Raw genomic sequence first — 16,440 nt, 5'->3', positions numbered from 1 at the left:
ATCATAATGTGCACAATGTGACCAAGGAGTTGATCACGGGATGATGTGAGTTACGGAACGAGTAAAGAGACTTGCCGGTAACGAGATTGAACAAGGTATAGGGATACCGACGATCGAATCTCGGGCAAGTAACATACCGATTGACAAAGGGAATTGTATACGGGATTGATTGAATCCTCGACATCGTGGTTCATCCGATGAGATCATCGTGGAACATGTGGGAGCCAACATGGGTATCCAGATCCCGCTGTTGGTTATTGGCCGGAGAACGTCTCGGTCATGTCTGCATGGTTCCCGAACCCGTAGGGTCTACACACTTAAGGTTTGGTGACGCTAGGGTTATAGAGATATTAGTATGCGGTAACCCGAAAGTTGTTCGGAGTCCCGGATGAGATCCCGGACGTCACGAGGAGTTCTGGAATGGTCCGGAGGTAAAGATTTATATATGGGAAGTCTTATTTTGGTCGCCGGAAAAGTTTCGCACTTTATCGGTATTGTACCGGGAGTGCCGAAAGGGGTCCGGGGGTCCACCAGCCCTGGGGGGGACATGGGCTGTAGGGGGTGCGCCTTGGCCTATATGGGCCAAGGGCACCAGCCCCAAGAGGCCCATGCGCCAAGAGATAAGGAAAAGGGAGAGTCCTAAAGGGGGAAGGCACCTCCGAGGTGCCTTGGGGGGGAAGGACTCCTCCTTGGCCGCACCCTTCCTTGGAGGAAGGGCCAAGGCTGCGCCCCCCCTCTCCCTTGGCCCTATATATAGTGGGGGGGAAGGGAGGTCAGCAATACCTAAGCCCTGGCGCCTCCCTCTCCCTCCCGTGACACACCTCCCTCCTCCCGCAGCGCTTGGCGAAGCCCTGTTGGAATCCCGCTACTTCCACCACCACGCCGTCGTGCTGCTGGATCTCCATCAACCTCTCCCCCCCCTTGCTGGATCAAGAAGGAGGAGACGTCGCTGCTCCGTACGTGTGTTGAACGCGGAGGTGCCGTCCGTTCGGCGCTAGGATCATCGGTGATTTGGATCACGACGAGTACGACTCCATCAACCCCGTTCTCTTGAACGCTTGCGCTCGCGATCTACAAGGGTATGTAGATGCACTCCCCTTCCCCTCGTTGCTAGATTACTCCATAGATTGATCTTGGTGATGCGTAGAAAATTTTGAATTTCTGCTACGTTCCCCAACACCCTTTTCAGCGCCGACGGCGAAAAATCGGCCCAGTCACGCCCCAGATCGTTGTTTATTGCCGGTTTGGGCCGAAATAACAGCCGGCGAACCCAAGCCGAACCCCACACACCTAGGGGTGCCGACTGAAGTGAAAAGGCGTGTGGGCCCCCGTTGTCGCGACACCGATTGATTTCCTGCCGTTTTCTTCCCCTTTCCCTCCATTTCCTCCTTGTCCCTCCCTTCTCCCCTGCCTCTCCCTCCATTCTTCCCCAGATCCGCCCGCCATGCCGCCGAAGAAATATGCGACCCCTCGCCTTGCCACCGATGGTGTCGTCCAACCAAAGCAGAGGAAGCCGAGGGCGCCGATGGCAAGGCCCCCCGGCATGTCGAACGCCGAGTGGAAGGCCGACGTTGATCGCCGGGAGGCGGCCGCCGCCGACCGGCAGAATAGGCTCATCATGAAGAAGGCCAGGGACGCGGTGGCATCGGCAGAGCAGGGAGAGGCGTCTTGCGGGGGGATGATGAACCTTCTGCCCAACCATTGCCCACAAGCCGCGTGGGGGAGCCAGCAGGGCATCGCTTCGCCGACCAACTTCTCACCGCCACTATGAGGGTATGCGCCCTCGCCTGGCTACTCCGACGATGATGCGCATGGCGGCTTCAACCCCAACATCACCATCCCGCATGGCGCGCCACCACGTGCCTCCTCCTCCGGCTTCAACCCCGACCAGCGCACACCCTCCCCCGTGTTCACCGCCGGCCTCAACAACCAGTACAGCTACTCGTCGCCGGCATACTCAGGCTCACCCGCGCCGCCACTGCGCAGTGGCTCCCTACCCTTCGCACACGGCTCGGTGCCAAAGTTCAGCAACGCCGACACCGACATGGACGAGGTCATCACGAGCGGCTCAGGCGCCGCCGCTTCGTGCCCCGGGTTTCGCGCGCAAGACTAAGATTATGGACACCGCCGTCGACATGGATGACGAGCTCGACGACACCGAGGAGGAGGCGGAGGAGGAAGAACAAGCAGAGGCGGAACCGGAACCGGCGCCGAAAGGAAGAAAGAAGAAGCGGGCGGCCAACGCCAGGCCAGGCGAACCTCGCGTCAAGTGGACGTCCAAGGAAGATGAGTGCCTCGCCGAAGCGTGGAAGACCAACAACATCGACCCGATCACCGGCTCGAATCAGAACATGACACGTACTGGAGAAGGATCAAGACGACGTTCAACGAGCGCAAGTTGGTCGACCCCTACTTCGCCACCATCCACATGGATCGCGGCGAGAAGGCCATGGCGAACCATTGGGCGACCATCCATGCGGCCTACAACAAGTTGCATGGGATCCTTGAGGAGGTCGCGGCTCGCCCAGAAAGTGGCGCCAACGTCGAGGGGCAGGTATGCCCAGTCGTCGACTCATTTCTTTTGCCGTGTTCTTCGCCGACACTTGTTCTTCGGCTGTGTAGATGGTTTGGATGTTCCACATGTTTCGCCAGGACAATAGCGACGAAGAGTTCAAATTCCTTCATGTCTTCTCCAGGACCAAGTCGTGCGAGAAGTGGAGGGAGTGCTGGATCGCTCTAGCCAAGGCCAAGGAGACCTACAAGTTGGACGCACCTGCCCCGGCGGCGGCAGAAGGGCGCCCTGATGGCAACAAAAGAGGCAAGGCGGCGAGGGACGCGGCACCAGCTGCCGAACGGCTGCAATCATCGATCGAGCAGTGCATCGCCGACGCCAAGAACAGCGCCGCCAAGAGGGAGGAGAAATCCGACGCGAGGTGGTCGGCGTTGATGACGAAGCAGGACGTCAAGCTCGACCTTCTCAGGACCAACGTCGTCGTGAAGAAGAGGAACACCGACCTGGCGTTCTTGATGGCGGCAGACATGTCGACGATGGACGAGCAGGTGAAGGCGTGGTACCTGGCGGAGCGCGGCCTCATCTTGAACCAGATGCCCGGACTGGCGGCGACCACCGCCCCTACGCTGAGGCCGACGCCGAGCCCGAGCAGTGAAGCTATGCCGACACCGAGCCCGAGCATTGACGCTGCGCCGACGCCGAGCCCGAGCACTAAAGCCGCGCCCACGCCCACGCCGACGCCGACGCCCACCCCGACCAGTCCCACGGCAGAGGAGCCTGCCGTTTGATGTGTTCCATGTCTACGATTCCTTCCTTTTGATCGCCGGACTTTTGGTTATGTTTTAATCGCCGACCTGTGGCATGATGGTCGCTGACTTGTGGCATGATGATCGCCGAACCTATGGCTTTTTTTTGGCAGCGGGAAAGAAAGTTCGAATTTTTGGGTGTCTGGAGGCCGAAATCTGGGGGCGCGGTTGGAAACTCGATCGCCCATAGGGCAAAAAAACGACCGGCGCAAACGCCAAAAGGCATTCGCCGGGTGCGTGGGGCCAAACGGCTGGAGATGCTCTTATTGCGTTCCCCTGAATTACCCCTAAGCACCAGCGCGATGTACAAACTTGCTGTTGAGCCCGGAGACAGCAGACGTGGAGGCCTGCTAGTGGCCACTTGGTCGGTGATGCCTTGTCAGACTCGCAGCGGGTGGTGCGTCGGCCCTTGCGTGCAGCATCCGGCGTGGAGCTGACGCCTCATCCTGTCATCCATGTGCCCTCTCCCGCCAATCGCCACCGGCCTAATCCTGTTTTTGGCTTCCCTGCCTGCCACAACTGTTAACAATCACAAGGAAAATGTTCACAAAACAAAATCAGCAAGAGCATCATATTAAAAAGAAAAATGTAAAATCAAGGAAGCATCACTCTCATTCGCAAAGAAAAGGAAGCATCACTCTGGCAACGGAAAGGAAATCATGCAATGATTCAATCACCTCCTACTCCATGTTCTCCATAATCATATGTCCTATCCAATCCATTGCCATCAATCCTTGTCTAGCTAGTAGTATTAAATATGTGGAGAGATGAATTATTGGACCCAAAAAAGCAAGGCAAACTTCGTATTGTTTTGTTTGGTTTAACGCTAGATGTAGCTAGCAGCCTGAGGATTAAGAAATACCAATGCGGAATGACCATGGCATCATCATATCCTACAGTCACCAAAGAACTAATCGTCCCCAAAAAACAAGCTGATATAAATCTGACGTGATCAGAAGTACTAAATCCGACTGTCAAACAATACGTCTGTTCTCTTGAGAGGTCATAGTGCCAAATATTGTCATAGTTTATATTATTTTATTTCTTTGATGAAGAGATCATCATTCTTTGATGAACTGCGCTTTTTCACAAACCAAATCATATTTGCACAGTAAACCAAGTAATTTACTTGGGAACAAAAAAAAAAAGAACTCGGCAACACCAGCGTTTATGATTCAGAAGCTGTAGGTTTTGCACGATGCTGCCTCGTGGCTTTTGTTTTGTCTCTGTTCCGTTATGCTTTGATAGATAGTGAAACCTGATCCATTTTCTTGATGGGACGAAAAAATTTAGAAGGAGCTAAGAAATACGGGAGGTGATCGCAGAAACAAGTGGCTGGAGGAACTTTACACTTCAGCACAAGATAAAATAAGATGTTTTCACAGAAAAAAAACATATAATATGAATAAAAACGCTTCGTTTTAAAGAAGCAGAGTCAGCAAAGAAAACGATGGTCTCCTTTGTCCCGGAGGAAACAGAGCAACCCGACCAGGCATCCATGGTAGCCTCGCCCTCCCTCTAGATAGATGCATGGGGTGCCCCCGCGCCGTGCGGGCGTGTCGGTCGGCGTGTGTTGGGGCCGTGGCGATCTGCCTCCTCCCGGTCGTACTGCCGCTGCTGCTCCTCTGGCTGCCGCTTCTCTCCTTCGCCGTCGCCGTCGTCCGGTTCCGCCGCCGGCGGAGGAGAATGATGATGACTAGGGGTGGCCGCTGCTTTCACGGCGGTGATCGATCGCCTCCGCCGGAAAGTGAGCCGGATGGCCACCGGGCGGCGCGGCTGCACAAGTACCTCGAGGACCAGATGGAGCTAGTGGAGGAGGAGGCCGGGGACGCCATGGCGGCCGTGCTTGCAAGAAATCCATGGGCAGCGTAAGGAAAGAAACCCGTGCTTTCTTGCCGGAAACTTTCCCCCCTTTTTGCTCGACTTTTCTGGCTCCGGCAGATGTTGCTCGCGAGGTTAGTAGCAAGGCGCCGAGAACATCGTCTCCTGATTAGTTGTGTTCACGCGGGTTGTTGGATTGATATGTTAGCTGGAATGGTTGGAGTTCTTGTTGATTTCATCTCAGCCCATGTATCTTTCCACTTGTAATTTTTTGAGTTAGCGAGTCCGTCTACTCTCTCCTCAGTATTTCTCCTCTCAACTCTGACAAATGAGACCATACAAGTTGAACAACTTGAGCAAGAAATGCTGTGCTTTTGGTCGTGCTAAATCCCCGTCATCGATCTTGTTCCCGGTCGTCAGAATTAATGTATCCTCATGAGTGCAATGCCGCGACAATGAACTAGGGGTGTGTTTAGTTTGGGAATAAAGTGAAATGAAATGTCATGGTTTCATTCCACTGGAATACGTCGGTTATGTTCTCTTATTTGGTTGGGGATATTTGATGGAATTGAGTGGTAATGTTCGGTGTTTGGTTCCAGGGATGGAATGGAATGGAATGAATTTGGTTCAACTCATCTCTTGTATAAAATGGTAAGGCCGCATTACCCTCGACGTTAAATGCACCGCAACTGACGTTAGGTGAGCTCCCTGGCTCTCGCGTCGCCCCTCTCGGGCGACTCGGGAGCGGCCCCCAAACCCTAGCCGCCGCCTCCTCTCCTCCCTCCAGCCCCCTCCCCGCCGCCACCAGAGGAGCCTGCCGGCTGCCGCGCGTCTTCCGGTGAAGGTGGCGGCGAGGATATGCTGCCTCGCGCCAGCGTGAGGAGCTTTGGAAGCTAGGGCGGCGGCCCTGGGTGGAGATGGCGGCGTCGATTTCTCGGGTGGATGATGCGCGCGGGTGCTGGCCGTCCCTCCCGGCCGCGTGGGTGGCGTGAGGGCGGCGAGGTCTTGCTGCAGCGGTGGGCGGCTCTTCTGTTGGGAATCGTAGCATAATTTAAAATTTTCCTACGCTCACCAAGATGCATCTATGGAGTCTACTAGCAACGAGGGGAAAGGAGTGCATCTACATACCCTTGTAGATCGCGAGCGGAAGCGTTTCAATGAACGTGGATGACGGAGTCGTACTCGCCGTGATCCAAATCACCGATGACCGAGTGCCGAACGGACGGCACCTCCACGTTCAACACACGTACGGTGCAACGACGTCTCCTCCTTCTTGATCCAGCAAGGGGAAGGAGAGGTTGATGGAGATCCAGCAGCACGACGGCGTGGTGGTGGATGTAGCGGGTCTCGGCAGGGCTTTGCCAAGCTTCTGCAAGAGAGAGAGAGGTGTTGCAGGGGAGGAGGGAGGCGCCCAAGGCTGTGTGTTGCTGCCCTCCCTCCCCCCTTTATATAGGCCCCCTTGGGAGGGGGGCCGGCCAAAACCCATCTAGGGTTGGGGGGGCGGCGGCCAAGGGGTGGAAAGGGGTTGCCTTGCCCCCCAAGGCAAGGGGGAAGCCCCCCCCACCCTAGGGTTCCCAACCCTAGGCGCATGGGGGGGGCGCCCAGCCCACTAGGGGCTGGTTCCCTTCCACTTTCAGCCCATGGGGCCCTCCGGGATAGGTGGCCCCACCCGGTGGACCCCCGGGACCCTTCCGGTGGTCCCGGTACAATACCGGTAACCCCCGAAACTTTCCCGGTGGCCGAAACTTGACTTCCTATATATAATTCTTCACCTCCGGACCATTCCGGAACCTCTCGTGACGTCCGGGATCTCATCCGGCACTCCGAACAACTTTCGGGTTTCCGCATACATATATCTCTACAACCCTAGCGTCACCGAACCTTAAGTGTGTAGACCCTACGGGTTCGGGAGACATGCAGACATGACCGAGACGCCTCTCCGGTCAATAACCAACAGCGGGATCTGGATACCCATGTTGGCTCCCACATGTTCCACGATGATCTCATCGGATGAACCACGGTGTCGAGGATTCAATCAATCCGTATGCAATTCCCTTTGTCAATCGGTATGTTACTTGCCCGAGATTCGATCGTCGGTATCCCAATACCTTGTTCAATCTCGTTACCGGCAAGTCTCTTTACTCGTACCGCAATGCATGATCCCGTGACTAACGCCTTAGTCACATTGAGCTCATTATGATGATGCATTACCGAGTGGGCCCAGAGATACCTCTCCGTCACACGGAGTGACAAATCTCAGTCTCGATCCGTGCCAACCCAACAGACACTTTCGGAGATACCCGTAGTGCACCTTTATAGTCACCCAGTTACGTTGTGACGTTTGGCACACCCAAAGCACTCCTACGGTATCCGGGAGTTGCACGATCTCATGGTCTAAGGAAAAGATACTTGACATTGGAAAAGCTCTAGCAAACGAAACTACACGATCTTTTATGCTATGCTTAGGATTGGGTCTTGTCCATCACATCATTCTCCTAATGATGTGATCCCGTTATCAATGACATCCAATGTCCATAGTAAGGAAACCATGACTATCTGTTGATCAACGAGTTAGTCAACTAGAGGCTTACTATGGACACATTGTGGTCTATGTATTCACACATGTATTACGATTTCCGGACAATACAATTATAGCATGAACAATAGACAATTATCATGAACAAAGAAATATAATAATAACCATTTATTATTGCCTCTAGGGCATATTTCCAACAGTCTCCCACTTGCACTAGAGTCAATAATCTAGTTACATTGTGATGAATCGAACACCCATTGCGTCCTGGTGTTGATCATGTTTTGCCCTAGGGAGAGGTTTAGTCAACGGATCTGCTACATTCAGGTCCGTATGTACTTTACAAATATCTATGTCTCCATTTTGAACACTTTCACGAATGGAGTTGAAGCGACGCTTGATATGCCTGGTCTTCCTGTGAAACCTGGGCTCCTTCGCAAGGGCAATAGCTCCAGTGTTGTCACAGAAGAGAGTCATCGGGCCCGACGCATTGGGAATCACCCCTAGGTCGGTAATGAACTCCTTCATCCAGACTGCTTCCTGTGCTGCCTCCGAGGCTGCCATGTACTCCGCTTCACATGTAGATCCTGCCACGACGCTTTGCTTGCAACTGCACCAGCTTACTGCTCCTCCATTCAATATATACACGTATCCGGTCTGTGACTTCGAGTCATTCAGATCTGTGTCGAAGCTAGCGTCGACGTAACCCTTTACGATGAGCTCTTCGTCACCTCCATAAAAGAGAAACATATCCTTAGTCTTCTTCAGGTACTTCAGGATATTCTTGACCGCTGTCCAGTGTTCCATGCCGGGATTACTTTGGTACCTTCCTACCAAACTTACGGCAAGGTTTACATCAGGTCTGGTACACAGCATGGCATACATAGTAGACCCTATGGCCGAGGCATAGGGGATGACACTCATCTTTTCTATATCTTCTGCCGTGGTCGGGCATTGAGCCGTGCTCAATTGCACATCTTGCAATACAGGCAAGAACCCCTTCTTGGACTGATCCATACTGAACTTCTTCAATATCTTGTCAAGGTATGTACTCTGTGAAAGACCAATGAGGCGTATTGATCTATCTCTATAAATCTTGATGCCTAATATATAAGCAGCTTCTCCAAGGTCCTTCATTGAAAAACACTTATTCAAATAGGCCTTTATACTTTCCAAGAATTCTATATCATTTCCCATCAATAGTATGTCATCCACATATAATATGAGAAATGCTACAGAGCTCCCACTCACTTTCTTGTAAACACAGGCTTCTCCATAAGTCTGTGTAAACCCAAACGCTTTGATCATCTCATCAAAGCGAATGTTCCAACTCCGAGATGCTTGCACCAGCCCATAGATTGAGCGCTGGAGCTTGCATACTTTGTTAGCATTCTTAGGATCGACAAAACCTTCCGGCTGCATCATATACAACTCTTCCTTAAGGAAGCCGTTAAGGAATGCCGTTTTGACGTCCATCTGCCATATCTCATAATCATAGTATGCGGCAATTGCTAACATGATTCTGACGGACTTCAGCTTCGCTACGGGTGAGAAAGTCTCATCGTAGTCAACCCCTTGAACTTGTCGATAACCCTTAGCGACAAGTCGAGCTTTGTAGATGGTCACATTACCATCCGCGTCCGTCTTCTTCTTAAAGATCCATTTGTTTTCTATGGCTCGCCGATCATCGGGCAAGTCAGTCGAAGTCCATACTTCGTTTTCATACATGGATCCTATCTCGGATTTCATGGCTTCTAGCCATTTGTCGGAATCCGGGCCCGCCATCGCTTCTTCATAGTTCGAAGGTTCACCGTTGTCTAACAACATGATTTCTAGGACAGGGTTGCCGTACCACTCTGGTGCGGAACGTGTCCTTGTGGACCTACGAAGTTCAGTAACTTGATCCGAAGCTTCATGATCATCATCATTAACTTCCTCCCCAGTCGGTGTAGGCACCACAGGAACATTTTCCCGCGCTGCGCTACTTTCCGGTTCGGAAGGGGTGACTATCACCTCATCAAGTTCCACTTTCCTCCCACTCAATTCTTTCGAGAGAAACTCCTTCTCCAGAAAGGACCCGTTCTTGGCAACGAAGATCTTGCCTTCGGATCTGAGGTAGAAGGTATACCCAATAGTTTCCTTAGGGTATCATATGAAGACGCATTTTTCCGACTTGGGTTCGAGCTTTTCAGGTTGAAGTTTCTTGACATAAGCATCGCATCCCCAAACTTTTAGAAACGACAGCTTAGGTTTCTTCCCAAACCATAATTCATACGGTGTCGTCTCAACGGATTTAGACGGAGCCCTATTTAAAGTGAATGCGGCAGTCTCTAAAGCATAGCCCCAAAATGAGAGCGGTAAATCGGTAAGAGACATCATAGATCGCACCATATCCAATAGAGTGCGATTACGACGTTCGGACACACCATTTCTCTGAGGTGTTCCAGGCGGCGTGAGTTGTGAAACTATTCCACATTTCCTTAAGTGTGTACCAAATTCGTGACATAAATATTCTCCACCACGATCTGATCGTAAGAATTTTATTTTTCTGTCACGTTGATTCTCAACTTCACTCTGAAATTCCTTGAACTTTTCAAAGGTTTCAGACTTGTGTTTCATTAGGTAGACATACCCATATCTACTTAAATCATCAGTGAGAGTGAGAACATAACGATATCCTCCGCGAGCCTCAACACTCATTGGACCACACACATCGGTATGCATGATTTCCAATAAGTTGGTTGCTCGCTCTATTGTTCCGGAGAACGGAGTCTTGGTCATCTTACCCATGAGGCATGGTTCGCACGTGTCAAATGATTCGTAATCAAGAGACTCCAAAAGTCCATCTGCATGGAGCTTCTTCATGCGCTTGACACCAATGTGACCAAGGCGGCAGTGCCACAAGTATGTGGGACTATCGTTATCAACTTTACATCTTTTGGTATTCACACTATGAACATGTGTAACATCACGTTCGAGATTCATCAAAAATAAACCATTGACCAGCGGGGCATGACCATAAAACATTTCTCTCAAATAAATAACAACCATTATTCTCGGATTTAAATGCGTAGCCATCTCGAATTAAACGAGATCCAGATACAATGTTCATGCTCAAAGCTGGCACTAAATAACAATTATTGAGGTTTAAAACTAATCCCGTGGGCAGATGCAGAGGTAGCGTGCCGACGGCGATCACATCAACCTTGGAACCATTCCCGACACGCATCGTCACCTCGTCCTTCGCCAGTCTCCGTTTATTCCGTAGTTCCTGTTTTGAGTTACAAATATGAGCAACCGCACCGGTATCAAATACCCAGGAGCTACTACGAGTACTGGTAAGGTACACATCAATTACATGTATATCACATATACCTTTGGCGTTGCCGGCCTTCTTGTCCGCTAAGTATTTGGGGCAGTTCCGCTTATAGTGACCACTTCCCTTGCAATAAAAGCACTCAGTCTCGGGCTTGGGTCCATGCTTTGACTTCTTCCCAGTAACTGGTTTACCGGACGCGGCAACTCCCTTGCCGTCCTTCTTGAAGTTCTTCTTACCCTTGCCCTTCTTGAACTTAGTGGTTTTATTCACCATCAACACTTGATGTTCTTTTCTGATCTCCCCTTCCCCTGATTTCAGCATTGAATATACCTCGGGAATGGTCTTTTCCATCCCCTGCATATTGTAGTTCATCACAAAGCTCTTGTAGCTTGGTGGAAGCGACTGGAGGATTCTGTCAATGACCGCGTCATCCGGGAGATTAACTCCCAGCTGAGACAAGCGGTTGTGCAACCCAGACATTCTGAGTATGTGCTCACTAACAGAACTATTCTCCTCCATTTTACAGCTGAAGAACTTGTCGGAGACATCATATCTCTCGACCCGGGCATGAGCTTGAAAAACCAGTTTCAGCTCCTCGAACATCTCATATGCTCCATGTTTCTCAAACCGCTTTTGGAGACCCGGTTCTAGGCTGTAAAGCATGCCGCACTGAACGAGGGAGTAATCATCAGCACGTGATTGCCAAGCGTTCATAACGTCTTGGTTCTCTGGGATTGGTGCTTCACCTAGCGGTGCTTCTAAGACATAATCTTTCTTGGCTACTATGAGGATGAGCCTCAGGTTCCGGACCCAGTCCGTATAGTTGCTGCCATCGTCTTTCAGCTTGGTTTTCTCTAGGAACGCGTTGAAAATGAGGACAACGTTGGCCATTTGATATACAAGACATAGTGTAAAGATTTTAGACTAAGTTCATGATAATTAAGTTCATATAATCGAATTATTTAATGAACTCCCACTCAGATAGACATCCCTCTAGTCATCTAAGTGAAACATGATCCGAATTTCAACTAGGCCGTGTCCGATCATCACGTGAGACGGACTAGTCAAGATCGGTGAACATCTCCATGTTGATCGTATCTTCTATACGACTCATGCTCGACCTTTCGGTCCTCCGTGTTCCGAGGCCATGTCTGTACATGCTAGGCTCGTCAAGTCAACCTAAGTGTATTGCGTGTGTTCCGAGGCCATGTCTGTACATGCTAGGCTCGTCAACACCCGTTGTATTCGAACGTTAGAATCTATCACACCCGATCATCACGTGGTGCTTCGAAACAACGAACCTTCGCAACGGTGCACAGTTAGGGTGAACACTTTCTTGAAATTATTATAAGGGATCATCTTACTTACTACCGTCGTTTCTAAGCAAATAAGATGCAAAAACATGATAAACATCACATGCAATCAAATAGTGACATGATATGGCCAATATCATCATGCTCCTTTGATCTCCATCTTCGGGGCACCATGATCATCTTCGTCACCGGCATGACACCTTGATCTCCATCATCATGATCTCCATCATTGTGTCTTCATGAAGTCGTCACGCCAACGATTACTTCTACTTCTATGGCTAACGCGTTTAGCAACAAAGTAAAGTAAATTACATGGCGTTATTCAATGACACGCAGGTCATGCAAAATAATAAAGACAACTCCTATGGCTCCTGCCGGTTGTCATACTCATCGACATGCAAGTCGTGATTCCTATTACAAGAATATGATAAATCTCATACATCACATATATCATTCATCACATCTTCTGGCCATATCACATCACAAAGCACTTGCTGCAAAAACAAGTTAGACGTCCTCTAATTGTTGTTGCAAGTTTTTACGTGGTTTGTAGGTTTCTAGCAAGAACGTTTTCTTACCTACGTATGACCACAACGTGATTTGCCAATTTCTATTTACCCTTCATAAGGACCCTTTTCATCGAATCCGCTCCGACTAAAGTAGGAGAGACAGACACCCGCTAGCCACCTTATGCAACTAGTGCATGTCAGTCGGTGGAACCTGTCTCACGTAAGCGTACGTGTAAGGTCGGTCCGGGCCGCTTCATCCTACAATGCCGCCGAAACAAGAAACGACTAGTAGCGGCAAGAAGAATTGGCAAACTCAACGCCCACAACTGCTTTGTGTTCTACTCGTGCATAGTAACTACGCATAGGCCTGGCTCATGATGCCACTGTTGGGAATCGTAGCATAATTTAAAATTTTCCTACGCTCACCAAGATGCATCTATGGAGTCTACTAGCAACGAGAGGAAAGGAGTGCATCTACATACCCTTGTAGATCGCGAGCGTAAGCGTTCCAATGAACGTGGATGACGGAGTCGTACTCGCCGTGATCCAAATCACCGATGACCAAGTGCCGAACGGACGGCACCTCCGCGTTCAACACACGTACGGTGCAGCGACGTCTCCTCCTTCTTGATCCAGCAAGGGGGGAGGAGAGGTTGATGGAGATCCAGCAGCACGACGGCGTGGTGGTGGATGTAGCGGGTCTCGGCAGGGCTTTGCCAAGCTTCTGCAAGAGAGAGAGAGGTGTTGCAGGGGAGGAGGGAGGCGCCCAAGGCTGTGTGTTGCTGCCCTCCCTCCCCCCTTTATATAGGCCCCCTTGGGAGGGGGGGCCGGCCAAAACCCATCTAGGGTTGGGGGGCGGCGGCCAAGGGGTGGAAAGGGGTTGCCTTGCCCCCCAAGGCAAGGGGGAAGCCCCCCCACCCTAGGGTTCCCAACCCTAGGCGCATGGGGGGAGGCCCATGGGGGGGCGCCCAGCCCACTAGGGGCTGGTTCCCTTCCACTTTCAGCCCATGGGGCCCTCCGGGATAGGTGGCCCCACCCGGTGGACCCCCGGGACCCTTCCGGTGGTCCCGGTACAATACCGGTAACCCCCGAAACTTTCCCGGTGGCCGAAACTTGACTTCCTATATATAATTCTTCACCTCCGGACCATTCCGGAACCTCTCGTGACGTCCGGGATCTCATCCGGGACTCCGAACAACTTTCGGGTTTCCGCATACATATATCTCTACAACCCTAGCGTCACCGAACCTTAAGTGTGTAGACCCTACGGGTTCGGGAGACATGCAGACATGACCGAGACGCCTCTCCGGTCAATAACCAACAGCGGGATCTGGATACCCATGTTGGCTCCCACATGTTCCACGATGATCTCATCGGATGAACCCCGGTGTCGAGGATTCAATCAATCCGTATGCAATTCCCTTTGTCAATCGGTATGTTACTTGCCCGAGATTCGATCGTCGGTATCCCAATACCTTGTTCAATCTCGTTACCGGCAAGTCTCTTTACTCGTACCGCAATGCATGATCCCGTGACTAACGCCTTAGTCACATTGAGCTCATTATGATGATGCATTACCGAGTGGGCCCAGAGATACCTCTCCGTCACACGGAGTGACAAATCCCAGTCTCGATCCGTGCCAACCCAACAGACACTTTCGGAGATACCCGTAGTGCACCTTTATAGTCACCCAGTTACGTTGTGACGTTTGGCACACCCAAAGCACTCCTACGGTATCCGGGAGTTGCACGATCTCATGGTCTAAGGAAAAGATACTTGACATTGGAAAAGCTCTAGCAAACGAAACTACACGATCTTTTATGCTATGCTTAGGATTGGGTCTTGTCCATCACATCATTCTCCTAATGATGTGATCCCGTTATCAATGACATCCAATGTCCATAGTCAGGAAACCATGACTATCTGTTGATCAACGAGCTAGTCAACTAGAGGCTTACTATGGACACATTGTGGTCTATGTATTCACACATGTATTACGATTTCCGGACAATACAATTATAGCATGAACAATAGACAATTATCATGAACAAAGAAATATAATAATAACCATTTATTATTGCCTCTAGGGCATATTTCCAACATCTTCTTCCTCCCAGCCCCTTCCCCCTGCGGTGGTCTCCTCTCGCTGATCTGGTGGCTGGTTCGTCAGATCTGGGCTTCGAGGATGGGGCGGTGGAGACTTGGAACGGGGGAAACCCCTGGTCGATTTCGCATCGACCTCGACGCCGGCGGCGCTCCGGTGCCGTTCTCCCTCTTGAGGGCGGGTCGAGCTTCCAGATCTGTCCCCCTCCTCCTCGTCCTCCCTTCCCCGGGCGAAAGCCTTGGCCTTTTTGGCCGGACGGTGGAGGCGCTCTGGCGTCTCGGTCCTTCCTGGAGGCGCCGTTCAAGGGGTGGTTGGGGGTTGTGGACCTGGTGCGTGGTGGTGGGTGGCGGCGGTGGTGCTCGGTTCCCTTGGTTGCCGGCGTTGGTGGTGGCGTGTGGGTTCTTCCGCATCCTTCAGCGGCTCCTCGCTTTGTTTGCTGGTTGGTCGCCGGCCAGCAGTGGGCGTCCGCGTGCTCGGCACGGTCTGGACGAAGGGGAGATAGTGGTCTCTCCTCCGGCTGTGGCCCGAGGCGGCGGGCGGTGGAGTCGATGGTTTCCTTCACGCGGTCTGGATCTTCATGTTCACGGCTTTTGCTGTTGCCGGGAGGCTTCAGCCCTGCCGTTCTAGCTGTGCAAGATCTCCGGTGGCTTGATCGTAGTATTTCTTGCTGCCTTATTTGCTGCTGCTCTTGGTTGTAGTGATTTTGGCATGGATTTTTCAGTTTTTGGTCAAGTCTTGGCCTTTGTAATTCAGCACCATTGTATCCTAGCCGGTTGATGGCTTCATTAATTTGAAGTCGGGCCTTTGTGCCTTTTCTCTAAAAAATGCACCGCAACTCACGTCGAAGGAGATTCGACCGGCAGCCCGATACGTAGGACAACCAGCGGATGCTTTTGTAGACCCGAAACTCCACACGCCTGAGAGAGACCCCATCAACGAGTGCGGCCGCTATGGGCTTCCCTAGGTCGATTCGCTCACGGCTAGAGCCGGGATTCACAACTCTCAAACACGAGGAACATCGAAGAACAAGAGAGAAACACAATGGAGAGATAAACCGTAGATGGAAAAATAGTATATTGATATTTCGATTATGTGTTGTTCAATCGGCCGTCACCTCCAACATATATAAGAGGCTGTTGGACTTCCCGTACAAGAAAGGACTCCATACCTCATCCAAAATCTTCCAAACTTAACCGAACTCGGATTCAGGTATGCCTCAGACAACAGTTCGGTTTTTGGTTTGTGCAGGCCATATACTACCTCGGATGGAGACGTGCCCAAAAGCAATTTAACCGTTTCGACGATACGCACAAATTCTATCTCGGTCATTTTTTTCATCCAAGGCCATCTGGATGACTTTACGGGTTCATCTTCAACTTCTGGTCCGATTAGCTGACAACAGTTGGGCTTAAAATCCCACACCTCGGATTTCCACACCTCGAAGTTTGTGACCTCGGATCTCATATGACCTTAGATTGCATGTGTCCTCGGATTGAATATGATCGCAGATTGCATACGTCTGA

The 16,440-nt window shown here is 51.3% G+C and overlaps 1 non-coding gene and 1 pseudogene across 1 annotated transcript; both read left to right on the top strand.

The window, feature by feature from the left end:
• The first annotated feature begins 1,444 nt into the window (after positions 1-1,444).
• LOC120963261 (uncharacterized) lies at positions 1,445-3,755 on the top strand (annotated as a pseudogene).
• A 1,089-nt stretch (positions 3,756-4,844) lies between these two features.
• Positions 4,845-5,584, top strand: LOC109775523 (uncharacterized). The gene has a single exon (XR_012181394.1). It is a non-coding gene; the product is annotated as an uncharacterized protein (transcript).
• The last annotated feature ends 10,856 nt before the right edge of the window (positions 5,585-16,440 follow it).

The sequence above is a fragment of the Aegilops tauschii genome, chromosome 4 (assembly GCF_002575655.3).
Source record: "Aegilops tauschii subsp. strangulata cultivar AL8/78 chromosome 4, Aet v6.0, whole genome shotgun sequence".
Taxonomy (NCBI): domain Eukaryota; kingdom Viridiplantae; phylum Streptophyta; class Magnoliopsida; order Poales; family Poaceae; genus Aegilops; species Aegilops tauschii.
The sequence above is the reverse complement of the archived record's forward strand: the minus strand, read 5'-3'. Positions and strand labels throughout refer to the sequence as shown.